Raw genomic sequence first — 21,407 nt, forward strand, 5'->3', positions numbered from 1 at the left:
TTGCGAGACGATTTTTTGGAGATCGCATATCCCAAATTCATTTTAATCATACATATTTGTTTTCTAATAATGCAAATATTTAAAATAATTTGTGTATATATAGTTTTAGTCAGTTTTCCTTTTAAATTCTATATTTAAAGTATCCTTTATGTAATATGGCTTCTTGTGCTGTAGCAACGTGCCGTAACACTTATAGAAATACGAAATGAAGAGATATTGTATTTCATGCTTTCCCCAAGGACAATTTGCTTTTGACGAAAGAATGGATACATAAATGGCGAAGACAGGATTCTATTAATGTGAAAAAAGCAAGAATTTGCAGCGAACATTTTCTGTGCAGTGATTATGAAGATAACATGAGAAATCGCTTGCTTGGATTGCCGCAAAAGAAACTGTTGAAATGCAATGCTGTGCCGAAAGTAAATTTATCGTGTGCAGTAAACAAAATAACACCAAGAAATCGGAGAGATTTGAAAAAACTAATGCAGAGTGCTTTTGAAAGACTACAGGAATTAAGCCCAAAGAAAATTTATTTTGAGGCCGAGAACGAAATTGAAGCTGACAATAATAAATCAAATGTGAATGATTTTGAAAAAAAACTCACAAGTGACAATGCCCTATGTGACAATATCCCTGAGTGCCCTAAGTGTAAAGATAAACAAGAATGTATTGATAATTTGAAGAACAAAATAATATCCTTAGAAAATTGTAATAAAATATTGACAAATAGAGAAAAGAAAGATTTTAGAATGTTTGCTCAGCGACAAAGAAGGTGGACGACATTTAGAAAGAAATTTGTATCGGAAATTCAGAAATTAAAATCCCAAACAGCGAAATTTATGAAAAAAAACCGAACAGATCGGAGAATTTGGAAAAACGTCTAAAGCATATTTTTATAAAGACGCAGATTAACGCATTGCTAGAAAAGAAGGAAAAAATCCGGTGGACTAGTGAAGATATTTCACGTTGCATTGTCATAAGAGCTCTGTCATCTAAAAGCTACGATTTTTGGAAAGAAAAAATGGGAATTCCTTTACCTAGCACTAGCACATTTATATGCGGATATTTAGGACTGCACTAAATTTTCATGTAGTCCAGGAATTCAGAGTGATGTTCTTGCTGTAATGAAGGAAAGATGGCAATATTTGAATTCTGTAGAAAAAATATGCGTTCTCAGTTTCGACGAAATGCACATAGATTCTAAACTCTGCTATGACTCTAAACTGGACCAAAATCGGTCCTTTTCAAAAAGTGCAGTTTGTTTTAATAAGAGGTCTCATTTCGCAGTGGAAACAACCAATATTTTTTGATTTTAACACTCCAATGAAGAAAAAACTTCTTTTTTCACTCATAAGACATATTCAATCATCTAGAGTAGAAGTGAAAGCAATAGTGTCTGATTTAGGAGGATCTACTACTTTGTGGAAAGAGTTACAGATTTCGATTAATAGTTCTCATTTTCCAAATCCAGTATTCCAAACGAAAAAAATATGGGTTTTTTCAGATTTAGCGCACTGCCTCAAATTACTGAGTGTTGGTGTATTTAATTATGACAAAGCACACTAGGGCTATCTGCCTAAGGGGAGGGATGCCTTCGTGGAGGACTTTCTAAGGGAAACTGGCTCGTATACACGTTACACATGGGGAAAACCACGAAAACGCCCATGCAGCCAGCCCGTTCGCAGGATTCGAACCTCGGACCGAACTACCAGTGTTCAGCGACTTTACCGCTCGGCCTCTGGTGGGCTCAAATTACTGAGAAACCACTTTTTAGATAAAGGATTTGTTTTAGAAGATGGAACTGTTTTAAATGTTGATATTATTAAAGAGAATTAAATTGTGTCACAAACTAAAACCAAATTATTTAATGGTCAAGGGAAACGATAGACAAAAAGTAAGTATATATAATATGTTTTGATTTGAAATATTTCTAGATTGCATTTTAGAAGTTAATAGCGTAAAGCATATTTCAAATGAGAACTAATTCTGTTAAGATATTGTTACAGTTATTTTTATTGTATCCTCTGTTATTATTAATTCAATTTTGTGCTAGCTTAGCATTCTAGATAAAATATATATAAAGTATAATATTAAAGTAATTGGCATAAGAAGACCTGCCTCCTTAACCCCCACTTTTGAAAAAATAAATAATTATTTTAGGTACTGTGAATAAAGTTGTTTTGTCTAAATTAAGATAACAATCTTACATGTATTTATTTAAATGAAATATTGATGTAAGCCTAAGTTACAAAATTATTTTTTAAAAAGTATATGTTATTATAATGAATCGGGAGAAAAATATGCTAATGTAAAATTTACAATTAGGCTGAAACTCAAACTTAGATTAGCAGAAATTTTGCCATATATAACCATACACGTTTAAAACTATGCCAATTTAAGGTTATTATTTTGATTAATTTTAAATAGCTGTTATTATAGTTATCTTAGCAGTAGTACAGTTCTCTTAGTTAACATGCAGATAAAGAAATGATTAGAAACAAACAGGCATTTAAAGAAAAAAAAATCCCTGCAAATAAAAAAAGGAACTTTATGCTAAGAGTAGCGCATTTTATCTATTATTTTAAAATTGAGTAAGTACTATTAAATTTTGTAATGTTCAGTGTAAAATGCATACTGCAGTAACATTGTCTCTTCCAAATTATAGCTACCTTTCACACACAGCTCATTTTAAACGCTGATTCTTCAAATTTAAAACGCTAATTTCTATGTTGTCAATTGCATCTCCGCGCTCAGTGCCATCATTGCTACGTCATCACTCCTCACTGCCTGTTTCAGGGGAAAACGCTCTATGAGCTAGCCCTTCTCTTTAGTCCTGTTCAAAACAGGGATGGCTGTGAGCGGCTCCTTACGGAAGGCCTGTTATGCGCATGCTCACGGACATGGTGAAATGTATTTATTTTCAAATGATCATTGGGCTACTATATTTGGCTATTATGCGCCACTTGGCGTTGTTTCTATCAATTATCGGAAAATTCAAATGTGAGAGTGGTTCCTTTTTCACTTTATATATAAATAATATTTTTCACACATATGATAACTGTTTTAAATGCTGAAAATGAAAGATCTGCTATTTAGACAGAGTTCATTGCGAACAATGAAAACTGAACAGTTAAATATTAAAATTCTTTCCGTGAAAACATTCACGTTCAGCTTCCGAGCCATCACTAGGCAGAAGAGACATTTTTCGAATATTAAGATAGTGCTTCTGAGAACAAAATAAGAGAAATTCCTGTCATAAAAATAAATATTTTGGGTGCTAGTTTCGCTAAGAAAGGTCCTCCATGGAAGCATCCCTTCCCTTAGGCAGATAGTCCATATGAAGTTAACCTAACCTGAAAGTAATAATTTTATTATGGATTGATTTGAAGACATCTTTAACAAACGAAGAAAAAAAAAAAAAAAAAAAAACCTACAAATTTCAGAATTTTTTCTCTAATAACCATAATCATATTTATTTAGTTTTGGAATAATTATTTGAGTATTTTCCATTCATATATAACTTTAATGCTCATGTAGATTACAAAAAAATATTTTCCTAAATTTTAAAATGTTCTATGGGAATCAAAGCTATTACATTTAAAGAGGTTTGCTAGTTTAATTGAGAATGATGAAATGTGTGCTAACAGAAGGAATATCTTCACTGAGAACTAAGGGATTAGGATTATTTGGATTATGTAAAAGTATTTTACAGATATCTGCCTTAAGGAGGAATGCCTCACGACCAACAATAGAAATTTCCACAGAAGCTCTAGGGTTATATCAGAATCTCCTTCTAAACAAACCTTCCAACTTCATGATTGAAATTCATCATTGCATAATATAGTAAAATTAACTTTCTTACATCAGATTTCAACCGCTTTATATACCTATTATGCAGTCATTTTATTTCTATCATTATATTATTTATGCCCCATTTTAGAGAATTTTAAAAATGCAAATTAAAAAAAAAATAATAATGAAATAGTGGCAATACATGTTTACTGACTTTCGTAAATGTTTCTCTTATGTAGTGTGATTAATTGAGTATGATGTACTTCTTCATTTATGCTTTCATCACCTATAAATTTAGATTTTAGAAGTATTAAATGTTTAAACATTATTTGTAATAAGATGTTCTTAAACAAGTTTTGTGATTTCATAAAGTAAGAAAATTGCACAAATCAAAAATAAATTTTTATTTTACTAAAAAATCATATAGTATATCATATAGTAATCATCTATATAAATTTCATATAGTATTTTAACACTTGAAAAATAAAGAAATGTAAGAACTCAATAACAAGTTTTAAAGTACATAATAAATTACAAAAAGGGAGAAAAGAAAATTATCTTGCAGTTTCGGATACAAAAATTTTATCATAAAATGTTTTTACTTGATTTTCAGCTACACCGCATACTAATAATAGTAGCAAGTAATAAATTTCTTCAGTTTCATTTTCAAATAAACTGACTTAAATCAAACATCTGAATGCTAGACACATAATTTGAAAAGATTCTCTTTTTTTTTTTTTTTTTTTTTTTTTTTTTTTTGGCATATAACCACAACTTGATTTTTAATGCTGAGAACAAGCATAAAAGATCTAAACTATATATCCTAACTTGTTATACGATTACACTTAGATAAAGCAAACTTTGTAATACTAAAGACATAGTTTTTAAGGTTTGAAATAATTTTCAAAGCAAAAACTTCAAACATCCAACTTCTAACACAAATGCGAAACACTTTATATTAGCTCTACATACAATAGTAATAAATAATTACCTAGGTTTGAAATATTTTTTCATGAATATAAATAAACAGGTATTTAATGTTCTGATGTCATTTTCAGGAACAACATGCTTGAATAGATTCACATAAACTCTACATTAAATAATAGCTACATTATTTGAAAGAGTATTAATGCTATTAGTCAATATCCAAAACACTTTCTTCAAAATTAGAAAAACTCCATATACTAGAATCAAACTTGTGATTAAATTCACATTAATTATGCATTTGGAAATGGCAGATACAATCTGAAAAGGGCCTAATTGATTTAAGTGAATAACCGCAGCCTTGTGTCAAATGATATAAAAACCCTTTACATTCAAATTTTGTCAGAATCATACAACATTTTTTATAATAATTCTATTTACATCAGAGTTCCATTATTACCTACATTTGAAATTACCAACATATTTATAAATAAGGAGGATAACAGTTTTCTGATTTTATTCTCAGAAACATAATGTGCATGAATAGATTCATATATGCCGAATCTTGAACACACTAATTTAAAGAACCTTAATGCCATTAACTAATTTCCAAAAAATTTTCTTCACTACAGCAAAAAATCATGAAACACTCAGATCAAAGCAGAATCAAATTTATGATTGAATTCACATAAATCATGCATTTGAACATGGGACATACAATTTGAAAAGAAACGACATTGTTTCGACTGCTATAAAGGCCCTTATATCCAGATTTTACTCGAATCATGAAACATTTTTCAAAAGTTATTATTACTTGTATTAGAAATATACCTTCATGAATATAAATAAGCAAGCAATCATTTTTCTTTCCTTCACTCTAAGAAACATCATGTAAATAAATAAATTTTTATTAACAAACATTTTAAACTATAAATATACTACTTTGAGGGATTTTTAATTCTATAAAGTTATAACAAAAACACTCTTTTTCAGTAGCGAAAAGCATTTTAAACACCACGATTTTACAATAATTATATATATGATTAAGTTGACATTAACTAATTATTTTAAATTAGACATAAACTTTTGAAAAGGGCCTTATGACTTAAATAAATAATTGCAGTATGTATTTTTATAGATACAAAGGACTTAAATAACTAGATTTTCATTTAAAAATACGGTACAATTCCGTTATAGGGACCGCAAAAAATCACCAAAACTATTGTTGATGCCAAAATAATTATGGTAACCTTAACTCAAGAAAAGCATAATAATAAAAAATAACTATCTAAGAGTATTATTTTAATTTAGATGAAAGTTTACTTTCATAGAATACACTTTATTATTATAATTTAATATAAACAAACGGCTAATTGTAACTGTAAGAAAGCATTATTGTAACTATCTAAGATTATTAATTTAAGTTGATGGAAGGTTAACTTCATATATTACACTTTTTTGTTAATTTAATTTATTTAAAAAAGGGTTAAAAATAAGTGAAATTAAACGAGAGGCATAAAATTTTTAAGATCCTGCAACATCGCAGAAAAAATTTCAGTTTTTTTTTTTTTTTTTTTTTTTGTCCAAATGTCTATACATAAACTCGGACAAATAAGAATTGAAATGTGCCCCGATGGTGTTTATTACGCCATTTAGCACTGCCCCACAGTCGCTGTATCGTTTGCGTATGATCCCTGTTTCGGGGTCGACAAAATTCTAGTTGTGGGTCACAGTAAAATGTTCAATGCCGACATATCGCAGTTCATCCAACTTATATGATTTCTAGCAGTCAGTATAAATAATGCTTCCTTCTGTGACATTTTCCTTTATGATGTTCGAACATCAGTGGCCGAGCGATAAAGTCGCTGAACACTGGTAGTTCGGTCTGAGGTTTGAATCCCGCAAACGGGCTGGCTGTATGGACAATTTAATGGTTTTTCTCTATGTGTAACGTGTATACAAGCCAGTTTCCCTTAGAAAGTCCTCCACATAGGCGTCTCTTCCCTTAGGGAGATATCCCTCGAGGCTTTGCTCTAATCACATAAACCAAACCAAACCTTTATGATGTTCCATAAGGTTTTCACCGATCGATCTGGAATAGCAACTAAAACATTCTTTTGATTCTCTGCACAATCCACCGAAAACCCATTTTGGCAGAAGAAGACATCCAATGTTATTCTTGCTTCTACTGAAAAGGCTTTTGTCTGCTTCATAATTTTTTCCACATCCGCCGAATTTCAACTTAGGCTGAGAAATTAAAGCTATGGCACACACCTCATGCATATCTTCCAGTCTACAGTTGTATTGTGGTTCATCTTCAGTTGGAGTTCACAAAATTCAATAGATGTCATCTCTTGATACCAAAAATAGGTGAGCCTGCCTATCAGTTATAAGGAAGGGGATTTTTGTTCCTTCGATCCAATATCTGACTTCTTAATCCTTTCTTCAGAATACAGGTTCATTCCTGCACCTCCATTTCGCTACTGAGTTACTGCTAAAGCATAATTTCATCTCGTGGTTTTTCGATCATAATATTCTATAATGAATGATGTCTTTTCTTTGGAAAAATTATATTGCAGATATTTTGTCATTGGGAAATTCCCAAATTGTTAGATCCATATCATTATCAAAAAAGAATTTAAAAAAAATAAACCAGTATTCCAATGGCGACTTACAAATATTCCCCCCCCCAACGGCGGCCCTTCGGCTTGGCCACAACTAAGGCCAGGTGGTGGTCACTTTATTATGGAGGCACCTAATAAACCAATAGGGGTGTGCAGAAAAATCTATGAAGGAACCAGCAGTTATAACCATGCCTTCTCCGGAATTCGAGCCTAGGCCTTGTAGTATCGCAGTCAGCTTCCCTAATCAATATATCGTGTGGGCGATGACTTACAAATATAGAACTATTTAAATTAACGTGGTGTGAAATCGCTGCTTTCGTTAGATTTTGTGCATATATTTTTGCTGCAATTTGCTATGGCCCCTATAATGGAATTATACCACAAAATAGTACTTTTATTTGAATCGTGATGTATTATACGATAAATAACACCAAGATTGAAAAATTCTTAAGCATACAAGTCTTGCACAATGAAAATATTTAAATTACCTTTGCAAACCTAACTTAACATACTATGTCACTTTATGTTTCTCTTTATATAAGTAATGTACAATTTTCATTATTTATAATATAATAAATTATGTTGATTTAGGGCCACTTTAACCCTGCAAGAAGTATAAATGTATACTTAAAACAAACAGTTTAAGAAATTGTGATTTTAAACATAGCATTAAGAAAATATCATCCAAATATAAAAAAAAAGTTGCTTTTTACTGATTCTTGAATTTTTTCAGTTTCGTTTCCACATTTCTTTCAAGTGAATTTGAAGGAATGTTTTGTACATAATTGTTCAAACATATATTTAGAAATCCTGACGACACTCATGTTTATTATCTTGTACAGCAAATTACATTCACAGCATCTTTTATTAATACGTACATACTATATTACAAAAATAACTGAGATGAGCCTCAGTTATTTTTGTAAGAAGCTGATGGTGTAGATGAAATGCTTTTCGTACTTTTCAGATATAATAGTCTGGAAAAGTAAATATGCAACTGATATCAATGCCACCATATTTTCTGCTGGGTCTTTGAAACCTCCCAAATTTTACAGTATCAATATATACATAATTTGTTTCCACTAATGTTCCATTTTTTCCGCCAAGATGCAGAAATCTATGCAAGCACTTTAGTTAGTTTCAATATTACTTGCACAATAAACAGCAATTGTATGTGAAAACTTCTGCAACAGTGTCTGAAACTGCAACCAATTTCACCGACCATTGAAAATAATTTCATTGATTAATACTTTTATGAACTTCTTTTACATCTGAAACTTCTGTAATAAACTGTTTTAGAGAGATGTATCAATAGGAATTAGAATGAAGCTGAAGAATAGACTTCAATTAAATTTTTTTTTCTTTTATATTCCAGGATTTGCTGTACTGAAATATAGTAACTGCCTTCAGACATCTGATGTTAATCTGTACTCAAATTTGTGAGTTTGAAATTTACACGTTAAAATTAATTTTGACCTAATTACTAAAAGTTCTTAATTCTATCGATGATAGCATATATAGTGTGAAAAAGAGCAAAAAATATTTCCTTGCGTAAACATTTCAAATGACTTTTTTTATTATCGTTGTTATTAATCTCACTGACAACACCTACGCTAATTCAAATGAAACGCGAAACGCTGGCGAGAAATTACAATAGGTTTACCATCATTTGTTGGCGATAAAAAGAAACGGCGCATGCGCAGTTCGTTCAAAAGATTTTCTCATAGGGAGCCGTTCACAGCCATCCCTGTTTTGAGCCGCTAGTCAACCGTACGCGACGGTAGCATGAACTGTGTTCCGAGCTCTGCGTTGATCTCTGCAATGTAATTTAAATTGTAATTTAGTACTTAATATATTCTTTTGTTATAGGAGATTGTCTACTCTTAATTTCTTTAATTATATCATGCATTAAGCACACGCGACAACCAAATGAATATGCGTCTCACGCGCTGGAGATAAAAATGTTTTTTCTGTACAACGTTGGCATTGCTCGCTTTGAAATCCTTGAATTTGTTAATGAAAAATTCGTTAAAGTTTTACAAAATATGAAATTGATATAAAAAATATTCCAAATTCCGAATTATCTCTTCCAGATGCCCATACTCGCAGTAGGATTACGTCATTCAAAATTGGATAGCTCTAGGTACTGTTCTTTTATCACAATACGGGAAACATACATACAATTATGCAGATTCTTCATTATTGAATTTCTTCAAATACGATACATGGCGATAATATTTGGTGGCAATAGTTTGAAAAATGAAACGGACATTCAGAGTAATTCGATGCGAAATCGCAAAACGAAAACAATAGTCCCTCAGGGACAAAGCCCCTTTGGACTAACAAACTATCCACGATATCAAACGAAAATTAGAAAATACTTAATAAGAATACTTTGTCAGATTCTCCAGACATATCGAAATGCTTAAAATTATTTAATTAAAAAATAAGATAAAAAAAAGAATGAAAATTCATTTTTATTTGCCATTTAAACTTTGACTTCCGGTTTGTCCTCTGTCAGAAAAACGTGTATATCTCCATTTCTAATCAACATATTAAAAAGAGAAAAGCTGTTTTTGATAAGGCTCCTTTAAACCAGGCTGAATCACCAACTTTTCTCTCTTGGCGAGGGAGTGAACGCGCTGCCAATTTTGGCGCGTTTATCGCACACGCTGGCTGAATGTCTGTTGTTTTTTTAAAGATTTATTTTATAGACGCGCGGCATTCAGCGCATATAAACTTTTCGGATAATTTATTAATTCTTGAATAGTATATAGACGTTTTCACTTAAATAAAAATTTCGTGTATATTTTGTAAACATATTCAAAATAACTTATTCTTTAGATGTTTCAGTTTCGTTAGCAGACTGTAATAAATAAGATATGAATAAAAACTTTCAATAGTGTCAAATGGGGAAATAGTAGTTAAAGCGTAGAGTGTGCAAATAACTTTATCTTAATGACATTTTAACAAAATTTCCATAAAAGCACTGTAAATTCATACTAAAAAAATAACTTAATATGTTGTCATTTAAGTCTGAGGTATATGGAAATAATTGTGCAAGATTCTGAAGAAAGACTTTCTTTTAAATGTGTGAAATATTTCACAACACATATGGAAGAAGAAAGTACAGCATTCTGTGTTTTGGATGCTTTTCATCAAATGTAATATAAATACGAACTAGAAACTGTAATAAAAAGTCCTTCCTCTTCAATCAGATCACCTTTGTGTTGCATTGTATTTGTAATACTTCTAAAAATCCAATTTTTACCTAAATTAAAAAACAGTTATTCCATAAAAGATAATAACTTTGAACGTATATAGAATGAATTTTGTAATTTGAGTTATGTTACAAAATAATTCATAGTTTATATATTTTATACTAATAATTTAGATAAAACCTGTCCAATTTAAGAATGTGTGTTAATCACATTCTTAAATTGTAAAAGGACGACTTAACCACATGTAATTCATTTCAAAGCATAAAAGAAAGCTTATTTTTTATTTTACACAGCAACAGCATTTTCATGCAGTCAAGTTTTTTTAACTGCTAGTTATTATACATAATACTTAATTTTAAACCCATTCTTATTAGAAAGCATAACTAAGAAACTTCTTTTTAAAGCACCACAGTGATTGCAAAGAATGTCGTTAAATTTACAAAAGTATTGAAGATATATTGAACAGCATTATAACAAGAAAGTACTGTACAAAATATGTAAATTTAGCATAACTTCTTTTTTAGTATTTGCATAGTTTCCTCCAAATGAACCTTAATGAGAAGTTATCTTGAGAAAATTTAAAAGTATTAAAATGGCCTCTATTTAAGATGTAACTGCATTTATAATTATTTTGTAATTGCGAATAGATTATATTATTGCAATTAGATTATGCACTTACAACATAATTGCATAAAGTAATGAAATTAAGAGTTCACAGATACAATGTAATATAATTACAATGCAATTACCTAAATTGTAATTATAATCACTTATTTAATACCACAATATTATTACAATCACAATGTAATTTAAATTGTGTACTATATTTGCATACCCTCCACTCAAAAGGAGGTACTGATAAGCCTGGAAGTTATTATCAACAAAAAGCTTGTTCAGGACAGTTTGATGACAATTTCCACCGGGTGAAAAGTACATTCTTAAGCCCAGGCAAATCATGAAAATAAAAATCATTTAGTCTTATGATTGACTATATTTTAAACCCTAAATTTGAATTCTGCACCAAATTATTTACCTATATTTTAACATACTTTATGAATTATTAGAAGCAATATGGCAAATATCTTCTAAAAATAACTGTAAAATATTTGTATCCATTAATTGATTCAGATACACACTTTTATTATTTAAGTATATCAAAATAACAGTTTCATGTTCCTGAAATACAAAAATTATGGAAAAAGTTAAAGTAATATTCTTAGAAGCATATGATATTAGTCACCAGATGCAAAATTATAGTTAATTTTTTGCCCTAAATACAGTTTTATTACACAGTAGTCAAATGTGTAACTTAATAACATGTTATATAAAAAATTAATGATAATAAGTTTATCAGAAATGAAATAATTCTGCAAATAAACTTTCTGCACTTGAAAATTTTCTACACCTGAGGGGAGGGAGAGATCTAGTAAAATTAGATTTATTATAACTTCAGTTGGACCAAACACCTTCTCTCTATATATATGCATCACTAAAGAAATAAATAAAATTATCATGCTTAAAAAACAGATATACCATACCAGTTTTTTTTTCCCCTTGTTATCCTTTACATTGAGAAATAACAAACAGCACAACACTGAAAAATACTATCCTTGAAATTTTGTTTAAATGAAGAAACACACACCATCTTTTTATTTAAGCATTACACTTCAAAAACAGATATACATACCAATTTATTTTCACTAGCCTTTATACTGATAACATGCCATATAAAAATGAAAAGAATTATCCTTGAAATTTAGATAAAATGAAGTATCACAATGGGAAAATTTATGCACACGGACATCTTTTTTCTATTGCATGTCGTCTGACATGATCCACAAGTGCCTAAAAATGTACCCAAAGAAATGCATTTCAATATTAACAAAAAATTGTTTACAGATTAAAATTCATTCATTTCATACCAGTATTATAAAGATCATGCATGAAACAAATCTGCTTTCCCATACTTTTAAGTAAAACTTTTATACTGGAAAATAGACTATATTTCTATATATTAGAAACAAGAAAATACTAATTTGAATGTTCTGCATTCATTTCTAAATCTTTACTCCATTGCCAAATTGTATAATACTGTGATTATAAATAAACTTGCACAATCCTTGCAATTATTGAAGTCAGATTATATATATTTTGTCTCACACTATTCAATTTATTCTATTGACTTCAGATGTCAATGTCAAAATTCTGGAAGTTATTTTAACCAAGAAACAGTAGTGGGCACCGTGCATAAACAACTCATCTAACTTTTTAACAATAGTGATTATAAAATAAAGAAAAAATTATATATCATTCCAACGATATTGCAACTATAGTATAATGTTACATATATCTTTAGCAAACATTCAGATTTTATCTTGACTTTCCAAATTATTATTTATTTTTTAATAAATTTCAATATGCTAATGATTTTCATGTTACATTAGTATAAATTCCACAATTAGCACAGAAAAACAAAATCCGCGCTTTATATTAGAAGAGAAATTTCTTTTCCACATTCAAAACATTTACATTGGCGATGTTTGGCGACGGGTACATTAACCCTAGACTAATTTAATTATAGCTATTATTACAGAAATTAGCAGATACTCAGGTTATTGTACACAAGAATTTCACTTTACTTGCACATTATAAACATCAGAGAAGATATAAACTCTAAATGAAGGCGTAATTAACATTATACTTACTAAGCAAAGTTCAGCGCCTGGACCAGGTTTCCAATTGTCTCTTCGGCAGTTATTTACCCATATTTTTTTTCTTTCTTCATTTTTAGGAAATTTTACCAATGTATGACCTTTCCGTGAATGATTTGAACAAGTAATAGCTGTACATCCGCCCATTTTACACAAAAAAAAACACAAAAAATTGTTGCACCGTAACTACAGAACCGCCATTAAATCTCCCACTTGGGAGCGCGAATGCCTGATGATTCAGCCTGGTATATAGGAGCCTTAGTTTTTGATAGCTAAAAATATAGCCTTTAAAAATGTTAAAATAAAAAACAAAAAGAGATTTTTGGCCAAAATTGGCCGTTTGAGAGAAGTCGGTTACATGATTTATGTAAAGAACTACAACGTGAACTGCTCGGAACAAACCTTTCAGAAGTGTAAAAGTTACAGTTGCCAAATGTTTATAGAGTTGTACAGATTGTACTCACACTTTTTTTTCATTTTACGATCAAAGAAGTAGGAAATGAAAGCATAACATTTTTAACATATCTCCCGAGATAGTTTCACCTATCTGCACCTATCTGATTGTACCATTCTGCGGTAAGATCCTCCCTTTTCAGCTGCTGAGTATTTTGCACAATTTAGACCTCTTTCCTTCCGAAACAGGTCTTAAAAGATGCATTATTCCTCATCATTTTCAAGAAATATTTTTATGGCAATATGCCCTTTTTTAAGCTGAAAAAGCCCTGATACTGAAATAAAAGTTTACTCTTTAGATCAATAACAATGGGGGATACAAAATTTTTATTTCCTTTTATTTTTTAAGTATATAGAAGAATACTGTTTTTTACCTGGATCAACGAAGTAACATCACAATGATTTGGAAACATATCGTTTTTTGTTTTGGTTTTAGCTAAGAATGTCATACTATCTATCGCCTCTCAGTTATTCCATATAACTGAGATCATTAGACAAGTGTTACACTTCTCGTTAATTGATAAAGGCAAAGCAAATGAGGACCATCTACCTAAAGGAGGGATTCATTGTTGACGATTTTCTAAGGGAAACTGATTCGTATGTACGCTATACAAGGAAGCACTGCAAAACGCTGATACAACCATTTATCCACTGGATCTGGAATCGGTCGAACTGCCAGTGACAGAGGTTTTATCCACTCGGATACTGGCAGATGGTAGAAAGAATAAATAAATTGATAGATATAAATAAATCAATGTCAAGGACTCCATTTCATGCTCTGTCTTTATAGTTATGAATCGTACACAAGAACTTTAGAAATTGTATTTGGTTGTTTAAATAAAATACTGAGTAATAAATTGAAAAACTAACTTAATTTTTTTTTTTTAAATAAAATAAATAAATCTCGCGTGCAAAGCAGGCAAGAATTATCTGCTTAAGGGCAAGGATGCTTTCTCAAAGAACTTAATTAAAATTGAATCGTTTTCATATTATAAAAGAAGTAAATCATGGAAACTCGTATAAGTCCTTTCCTTAACCAGGATTCGAATCCGGGTCGAATACCAGTGTTCAGAGATGCCAACGCTCAGCAGCTAGTAGGCCACAAAGTTTGGAAAAAAACAAGATTATTAATTTCTATTGTATCAAAATCGATATAGCATTACCATACCATATAGCATTACAATAGAATAACCATTTCAAAGGCAAAAACTGCTTGTAACTAGAAAATTACAAAGTCGTAAATGCTTCCCTTTTGAGGAAAATATTAAAAATCAAACTGTTTTGTTTTGAGCTACGTAACATGGAAGTAGGAAATATGTTTTTTAATTATGTTAAAATTTCAAATGCTCATTAAATTTATGAGTTATGAGAACACAAGTTTTCGCTAGAAGATCTTCTCTACCAAAGCGTTCCCGTAGTTTCTCAATTGCCTTTAAGTAATTTGCTGCAGTAGCTGGAAAACGTTCTAAGACACTTGTAGCTTCTAATTTCGGTACTACAGCCTACAATAAACACTGGAACTCGTCTTTCGCGGGTGTCTCTTCAATTCAATTCTTTTACACAGAAAAGAATTATGAGGCACGTCAGATGTTAGAAACAGGTCCGTGACACTGAGCGACAAGACACTTAACCGACAGAACATTTAACCGACCCGAACAGGTGACAGGTGACAGCAGGGCCGGACACCCGGACGGCTTACAATGACTACTCGGGTGCTGTCCGGACCCTGCAACTATCTGTAGCTAAAATTTTAAATAAACATAAATATAGAAATTTACAAATAGACCTGATCGTGTAATCGGTGTAACCGACCCGGACACTTAGCCGACAGGACATTTACCACACGGGCATTTAGCCGACAGGACATTTAGCCGACACGGACATTTAGCCGCCAAGGACACTTAGCCGACAGGACATTTAACCGACATAGAGATTTAGCCGTCAGGACATTTAGATACGGACATTTAACTGTCAAGATATTTAGTCAACAGGGCCGATACTGACATTTAGCTGACATAATAATTATTTAAACTTACTGACAATTATAAAATTTCTCGACTTCTCCAAAAGTTTAATATTTAAGTCATTTTTACACTTATCAGTAAAATTTCATTTTTCGATTCTTAAAGATCCCATATGCGCTTTTAGATCTTATGTAATTTAGCATAGTTTGATATATATGGTGCTGTTTGGTATATATTGGCCAAATTGAAAAAGGGTTGAAATTTTTCGTCATGGAATATGAATTAATTTTCGAAAGGAAAAAAAGAATTCTTTTAGCTAAGTACAACGGTCACTTAGTTACACTTTAATATAGGATTCTGCAAAAATTGCCGGCTCAGGCGAACATGAGAGATTTACTGTGACGGTTTCCTGTCGTGTGTAATCGCTAACGCGGAGTAATGCGGTGTCGATTTTCAATTCTGTGTGAGTTCCGAATAATTCTTTAGAAGGATGAGGCCCTCCAGCGGCCGAGCGGTAAAGTCGCTGAACACTGGTACTTCGGTCCGAGGTTCGAATTCCACGAACGGGCTGGCCGCATGGCCGTTTTCATGGTTTTCCTCATGTGTAACGTGTATAAGAGCCAGTTTCCATTAGAAAGTCTTCCACGAAGGCATATCTACCCTTAGGCAGATAGCCCTCCAGGCTTTGCCATAATCACACACATTCACACTTTAGAAGAATAAACGAAAAGTTACAGTTCATAATAAAATGTGCAGCCCGCGTAGCAAAGTCTGATAAAACAACTAAAACACATAAAGTGTCGGATCGAGAGTAACACCTGAAGCTGTCAGCCGTTGAAGTAGAAGAGTCAGTTGCGCAAAAACATAAACATGATTGCAGCAATTATTGACAGTAAAAGAAATACCTTATTTGCCAAAAACAGTTTCTGGATGAGCATGTAAGTGTACAATACTGATACATAACAATTAAAATATATAAAAAATCATAATGTGCAGCAAAAAGACAAGAAGAACATGAATAAAAATAAATATATAACAGCAATAGTGAGATTGATTAAAACAAAAATTAATTCAGGTGACGTAGTACCGCAAGCGGCCTTTCGCGATGATTTTTACTTTCCTACTCCTAATTTAACACAGAAATTGTGCTGTTTTGCACTTCTGGGATTTTCATAAAGAATTTTCTAGCAATGTACAGCTGAATTTCAGGAATATTAAGTTCGCGGTGAATTGCTGTGTTCCTAAGCAAACTTTGTCCGTAGAGCTCCTTTATTTAACCCCTTAACTGCCGCTGGCGTATATATACGCCTTGCTCAGCCGATGCGTTAACTGCCCCAGATGCGCAGCCGATGCGTTAACTTTGCGAATAATTTTAGGTGTAGCAGCGCAAAGCAAATGATAGCAGTTTGGAAGGACGTATATATACGCCTGGGGCAGTTAACGCATCGGCTGAGCAAGGCGTATATATACGCCCGCGGCAGTTAAGGGGTTAATCAACTGAATTCCTTTGAACACTTTCATTAATAATTTTTCTTGTATACTAAATGATATTTATTTTCCAATCTCGCTCTTCCTAATGCTTTCAAATGTCTAATACCTTTACTTTTCATTACTATTTTACTCAACACATCATGCTACATTCCTTCCTTTATAAAATCGTTTCACTCCTCCCACTACTGAAATTTCCTTTCGCTGTCATAAAAGTGTGAATAATGCAATAAAAATTATTGTCATTCTTGAATTATACTTTTTATGGAAATATTGGCGTTGAAGGGTTAGTTTAGCAAATATATTTTATTTTGTTACTAAAAACAATTAAAAAAGAGAATTTTTAAGACGAGCAAAGCTTTGAATTATTTGTGACCTCTATAATCGTCAGTTCATGCCACCATTCCTAAAAATACAAATCTCATATAATGTCACGGAACTGACTTGTTTTGGGTCACCTCTGCATCGCTTCCGTCTTTCGGAATCCGGCTTTTATCGATATGCCATATAATCATGTTACGGTCACGGCTGTATTTAAACAGAACTGTTAACGTCGCGCTAATTCGATACATCAGTTATAATCGGTACTAGGCCTGTCTTTGTAAACATTTTTACTTAATACTTTCCGCCATACTGAAACAACTGAACAATTTCGAACAATACTTCGGTATTCAAATTTGGAACGTTCTTCTCATTTCTTAGCAACGCATTTATAAAGGTCTAGCCTAAGAAAGCAATTTTCATTGGAAGAGATTGCTTATATATTAAGTAAAACGGTCATTGTCTTTCTGTTAGGCCCAGCAGCGGCCGAGCGGTAAAGTCGCCGAGCACTGGTAGTTCGGTCCGAATTTTGAATTGAGCGAACGGACTGGCTGGATGGGTATTTTCGTGGTTTTCTCCATGTGCAACCTTATACGAGCCAGTTTTCCTCAGAAAGTCCTCCCCGAAGGTATCCCTTCCCTAAGGCAGATAGCCCTCTGGCTTTGCCATAATTACATAACCAAACAAGTCCCAACCTACTTCTGGGTTACAGCCGAAAACATCGCGGACGAAAACGTCGTGCTACAAAACATCATGGGAGAAAACATCGCAAAGAGAAGACATCGCAGTTCTAAAACATCGTAGTACAAATCATCGTCGACGAAAATAAAGCGGTTCAAAACCTTCGCAGTTTAAAAACATCGTCGTCGAAAATATCGTGGTAAAAAATAAAGTAACTACAAATCATCGCATGACGATAACATCGCAGACATGCTTTAGCATGGCATTTTTACTTTCATAATTTTTATTAACGAATAAATATTTTGCTGAAAAAATAAGAAGGAAACTTAAGCATAGAAAATTAATGCAACTTTTAGCACTTAATGAAATTTTAAACCGATATAGTTAACTAACAAAGGCCATTAATAAATCATTTTTTATAAAGTTTTTAATGGTAATTTTGCATGAGAAGTAGTATAATCTATAAGTTGCATTTAATTTTCTACGCTTAAGTTGCCTTCTTACTTTTTCAGCAAAAATTTATTAGTTAATAAAAAAAGTGTGAAGGTAAAAATTGTCCTTCTTTGCATCTCCCAAATCATTATGGGAATATCCATTTATAATTATTAAAACCTGAAGAAAGTATGCCTGGGATGTTATCGTCATGCTATGATTTGTAGAGACTTTATTTTTTACCACGGTATTTTCGACGACGATATTTTTAAACTGCGAAGTTTTTGAACCACTTTATCTTCGACGACGATGTTTTGTACCACGATGTTTTAGAACTGCGATGTTTTCTCCCACGATGTTTCGTAACACGACGTTTTTGCCTTGCGTTGTTTTCTCTGCGACGTTTTCGTCCGCGATGTTATCGGTAAACACCCTACTTCTGTTAGGTGGTCGCAGGCCACGAGGCACGAATTCCTGGGCCAGAGCCCTATCTCAGAATAAACCTTTGAAGGGCAACCGGTATATACCGGTTGTTTTTTAATTTTTTAAACTTTATAATTTAACGGAAAAATTATAATTTCTCTATACCAAAAGCTATAATCGTAAATTTCTAGTGGTTTTTTTTTTTTTTTTTCCGGTTCTAAATGGCAGCACCATCCTATGAATGCTCAATATTTTGCAATTATGAAATTAATATACCTCGTTCTAAGGTATCATGTTTGAACATTGATAAATTCTATTGCAGGGAAAGAAAAAGTTCAAAATCTGTAAATATATGACGTACTGAACCTTTTATATTCTGCATTTCAATCAAAACTTATAATTAAAAGAAGATTATGTATACGTTTTTAATACCGGTATATAATATATACCGGCGCCCCTACTGAGGGTACCTTGCCAATAGATGGCAGCACCAGACTTCTCCATTTGTACTGTAAGAAATGACAGCGTTTCTTTACATTATAATAGTTTATGATGTAACAATTTGTTTATGATTAATTTACAAGTTGTTTAGGATTCAGTATTATGTTCATAAAGGGATGGGGAGTTTACTGACCTTGGACTAGACTTAATACTGAATACACTAGGACTAAATACAAGTATATTTGCTCCTTTTTATTCTTTTTTTACTCTGCCCGAGTTTCATTCGTCTCTATTTAGCTAAAATTTTAACTTCAGCACTTCACCCTTTCCCAAGAGAAAGACTCATCGACTTCGAAATTGCCATCTGGGGTCAAAATTTTACACATTTGTAGGCGTTAAATGTGGCGTTGTTAGTCCCTAAAAGACACCCTTTGCTTCCTGTTTTCCAAAATCCTAGAATCCAACGAAAATGAAAGGAGGTGATTGACAACTGATTTGCCATTCGGGAGTCAAGCCTTCTTCCCTTTGTGTGGTATGATAAGATCACACAAAGAGAAAGCTCACTTAAAAATATGGGAAATGGAAGTGCACTGAAGGTCCATCTCTTAGTGTAATCACAAAAACTGATTTGAAAGCATGCTTTTATTCTTATGGTCCTTGTTCATTTCAGATGAAAGACTATGGAACTCAAGAGAAATTTAGGGTTAGGTTATCTTTGAAATAAATTTCAGAGTTTGTGAAATGAGGGAAAATATTTCTAAGGTCCGTTTTAGATGCAAACTAGAATTTATTCAAAAGTTGAAAAGGAGTCCCTAGGAGGCCAAAGGGGTTGAAAATCGAAATAAGAGCTTTCAGGTGTATAAAATAATAAAGTTGTTTAACGGCTTTTCTTCTTGAACAAAAAAATATATTACAACCTATAGTTACAAAAAATAAAAAAGGAGGCCTTACGGTCCTCGATAATCTAAAGTGTGTGTGCGTGGGGGGGGGCGATTCTTCGTATCATAGCATGAACCATGGTTTTTTTACATATTATCTAAAGCATATTCATAAATATACATAAAGTATTCAAAAATGCAACATACTTTCTCATCTGAGTCCTAGTGTTTCATTTTTTAATTTTTAAAATTTTTTGGCTGTTATATCTCCTTGTAATATTACACTAGTTCAGTTACAGCATGATATTATTTACGCATGCAGTGTCATATTTACTAATTTTTTTATAAAGTAATAATATTGAATTTAAATCAAGTTTAAAAGCTTTTTATCCATATTTTACATAAGTATGTTCAGCCGGGTTGCATCATCAAAGTGCATAAAAACATAAATTTTATTTTTAAAATTTTAAATTTCTATCGAAATTTTAAAAGTTTTTGTCTTCAGACTTGCATAACTATATTCAAGCACCCATCTTTACAGATGCACATCAAAAGTACGCAAAATTAATTTGAAAATCAAATTTAACAATTGGCACCTACATGTGAAAAAAATGTCATAGAGAGGCGCCGGTATAAAATATATACCGGCCCTCAAAATTTAGGATTTCGCTCTAGATTTTTTTAAGTCTCAATTTTGTGTCTTTAGGGTCCATAAGTTATAGTTTATGCAAAATTTTACCACAATTTAAATTATTTTATATGCCGCCCCTCAAAAGGTTAAAAAATGTACCATGCCTAAAGTGCAAATAGCGTTCTGAGGGTATAAATAGCATTTCAGGAAAAAAAAAAAAAAGGTAGTTCCACTGTGCTGAGGAGAAGGGCGAATCACGCTACCTTCTGAGAGGAAAAGGAAATTTCATTAGTGGAAGAAGCGAAACGACTTTATACGGGAATGAATGTAGCATGTTCTGTTAAGCAAAGTAGAAATGAAATGTGAAACCTGAAAGCATTGGGAAGAACAAGACTCATTGTCGGCTAAAATGTCTTGTCGGGT

General features: G+C 32.0%; 1 long non-coding RNA gene across 1 annotated transcript; it reads right to left on the minus strand.

The window, feature by feature from the left end:
• Nucleotides 1-4,514: 4,514 nt before the first annotated feature.
• Nucleotides 4,515-13,854, minus strand: LOC146998636 (uncharacterized). The gene is made up of 2 exons (XR_015039644.1): nt 13,267-13,854; nt 4,515-12,406 (listed from the first exon to the last, which is right to left on the minus strand). It is a non-coding gene; the product is annotated as an uncharacterized LOC146998636 (long non-coding RNA).
• Nucleotides 13,855-21,407: the final 7,553 nt, after the last annotated feature.

The sequence above is a fragment of the Stegodyphus dumicola genome, chromosome 2 (assembly GCF_044657685.1).
Source record: "Stegodyphus dumicola isolate Sdum_Otavi_A_Nest chromosome 2, ASM4465768v1".
Taxonomy (NCBI): Eukaryota; Metazoa; Arthropoda; class Arachnida; order Araneae; family Eresidae; genus Stegodyphus; species Stegodyphus dumicola.